The sequence below is a fragment of the Mixophyes fleayi genome, chromosome 1 (genome assembly GCF_038048845.1).
Source record: "Mixophyes fleayi isolate aMixFle1 chromosome 1, aMixFle1.hap1, whole genome shotgun sequence".
Taxonomy (NCBI): Eukaryota; Metazoa; Chordata; class Amphibia; order Anura; family Limnodynastidae; genus Mixophyes; species Mixophyes fleayi.
Window position 1 is genome coordinate 296,767,013 of NC_134402.1, and position 3,545 is coordinate 296,770,557.

The 3,545-nt window shown below is 38.8% G+C and overlaps 1 pseudogene; it reads left to right on the forward strand.

Moving 5' to 3' along the window:
• Positions 1–576: 576 nt before the first annotated feature.
• LOC142135647 (5S ribosomal RNA) lies at positions 577–694 on the forward strand (annotated as a pseudogene).
• Positions 695–3,545: the final 2,851 nt, after the last annotated feature.

The window sequence follows — 3,545 nt, forward strand, 5'->3', positions numbered from 1 at the left end:
CAATATATATAATGAGTCGCTGCAGATCATATTATGATTGCTTCAATAGGTGGTTCAAACTGCACAAAGTTAGGATGTAGCAGCACCAAGCCAATTACTGAATATCGGTCTATGGTTAGCGGATTTTTTTTTTAAATCCATGAGTTTATCACCTGCAACAGCAATAACGTTGTATATCTATTGCAATGCCAATGCGGTAAACAATATGTAGGCAGGACCATCAGGAAGTTGAAGGATAGAGTAAGAGAACACATTAGGAACATCACCATTGGATTTGAAAACCATCATGTTTCTAAACATTTTAAAGATACACACCACTGCGAATATGATGGGGTAAAGTTTATGGGAATCAAGAAGGTTAAGAAAAAGTGGAGAGGGGGTAATCTTATACAACAATTGAACAAAGAGGAGACTAGGGCAATTTATTACCTCAAAACACTGGCCCCATTAGGCCTTAATATAGAGTTCGATTTATCCTTATGATGTACAGGTATAACCATATCATGGATTTATTGGCACTTTCCATCATAGTGATTGGCGCTTTGGACAGACTGCTCTGGGAGGTGAGTATGGCGCACCTACAGTCATACCTCTCTGGTTATGCCCAATCTCCTCCGATCTTGGAAGCGAAGCAGAGAGGGCCAGATAAGTAGCAGGATAGGGGACTACCTGTGAATACCTGGTACTATAGGTTTTGCACCTCTAACCTAGAATTTTTTTTGCCCTTGTCCGACCAATACAGGAATACATCATACACGTGCCTCACCTGTTAACATATTTCTTATTGTAAATATCTAAAACACAACTCTGTATTGCTGGTTATCAATGATATACTCATTTATGTATTTACATTTAATTTATTCTATATCCATGACCCCTACATGGGATAGATTGTCATCCTTTTAAACCAAGGCAGACACAAGGAATATTGATGTTATTGTGTTTATTAACCTACACTTGTAATTTATTAGAGCAATCATACTTTGAACTATAGTTACCCACAACATGTAGATCAATGTACTGAATCCAACTATATACATGTACGTACACATCAATCCCTAACTGGAAATGTTCCCAATTGAGATATTAATTGCTCCTTTAGGTATTACCATTAGATTGTATCCATCTTGTGTGTAAATTATGTACTTACCATAATTTTGGTTTAATATTCATTATAATGCTGTGTTCATAAATATAGTTATACATAAAAAAACATTATCTCTATTATTTCTATTGTTTGGTCCTGGTCAAAATACTCACATCACCACCTATTGAAGCAATCATAATATGATCAGCAGCGACTCATTATATATATTGACCTTTGCAGTAACATACATAATTGTGCTTATCGGGTCTAACCTATTATGTGTTTATTACACCAGATAAATTGCCCCTTCACGCTTTATTATCAGATTGTATTGACATTATGCAACTATGATCCGATTAGATTATTATTTTTTATTTCTTAATTTTTTGTTATATGAGCCTCCAGCCGACGTCCAGATATTGATTGAGGACATAGCTCTCCGGACCACCAATCACGCTCATCTATGCTCTATTTAAATCAACCCATCATCACTGCCCATCAAACCCTTGAAAAAGTCCTGTATAGGACGAAACGCGTTGGGTCACGCGCCTGTTTACGTAATCACCCATCGACACTCATCACGGAGATGCGACACAAACGCCGTACCCGTGTGGTTACAGTACACAAGAAACAGCAGCCTGTGTGTTCCCTCTGCCGCGCAGCCAGACTCTGATGGATTTGAAATAGCAAGTATTAATTATCAATGCCACTTATCTCGGGATATCCATTGCAAACTTTTATGTGTACACAGTCTGGATGAACACCATTACGGAAGGTCTACGATATATAGACTATACCCTCAAGCACTATCATTTGACTTAAACTATTGCTTGTTTTCTCATCACCTCTCAACTGAACTCTTTATGCAATTCAACATGAGGACTCTTCTGTAGTAGGTTGGCTGGAGGATATTGAAATTCATGGACTCATTGCCTTACAATTTATGTAGGCACTGTTTTTGTTTGAACGGACTTTTGATCTTAATGATATTACGATCGTTGCTGTGTACCATATGTTATGCTTATGTCTTTTGTGCTTTAACTTTAGATTGTTTTTAGTGGTAAATTTTATGTCAGGTATTTAGGTGATTTTGGTATGCAGAGAGTAATGTAAACTCCTATCTCTGGATATTTCATCTGTATTAAATTGTGTGTATTTCTCTTTGCCATATTGCCACATCATTTCTTTAGAGATAGGAATCATAGTCAATGAGCGCCTGGCTATTTCTGTGGACCCACATGCCCCTTGTTTACTGTGAGACCTCACCAGATGCCCCATCAGACAACCCCACTTTCCCCCTATATACCATCAGACCTCACGAGATGCCCCATCAGACAATCGCACATGCCCCCTATATACCATCAGACCTCACCAGATGCCTATCAGACCACCTCACATGCCCCTTATATACCATCACACCTCAACACATGCCCATCAGACCACCCCACATGCCCATTATATACAATCAGACCTCCCCAGATGCCTATCTGATGACCACACATTTCCCTTATATACAATAAGACCTCACCAGGGGGTAAATGTATGAACCTCCGATTTCTGCAAGTCGCCGGAAATTGGCGACTTTGCAGTGAAAATTGAAAGCAGCAATGGCTTTTAAAGGCAAATTTGCCTTTACACGCTTTAAGTGTTACCTGCAAAGTCACCGATTTCCGGCGACGTGCAGAAATCGGAGGTTCATACATTTACCCCCAGATGTCTATCAGATGAACCCACATGCCCCTTATATACCAGCAGACCTCACTAGATGCCCATCAGACCACCCTATATATGCCATAAGATCCCCCACATGCCTATCAGCCTCCCCAAATTTTATTAAATCTAACATTACTATCCTTTACTTATCTTACGCACAGCACACACACAGCAGACACAGCCTGGATCCTGTGAAAAAATAAAGGAGGAGTAGCACTCTCCACTGTTTCCTCCACCTTCCCTGATTGAAATTATTATACCAAGTGACCTCCCTGCATTGTGCAGAGGTCTCTTTAGAATATGCTCAGTTTTTTTTGTGAGTGCGCTGTACAGGCCATGCAGATCAAAAATATTTTCTTCTTTATAGTCGGCTTGTCATAAGACAATATAACAATGAGTCATAATCAAATGACTATTAAACAAAACAAATTATCTCATCTTTTAGACCTGACCGCAATTTTATCTATAGAAATCACAGAATACATTTCACAATATATATTGCACATATTAAGCAGAATAGTAAAATATGCAAATGTCAGCAGTTTAGTAATATCTGAATTTTTCATCATTGGTAAGCTATATTTTGTTAACTCCTTATCATACTGTTAAGCATTAGTTTGTCCAACTTCCATTTTCACATACTGATCATCCACATTACTCGCTTTCCCATATGCCACCTTCTGCCCCTTCTGCCCCTATGACACCAGTTTACTCTACTTACCATTACTCGCCAGTTTTCCCTCCT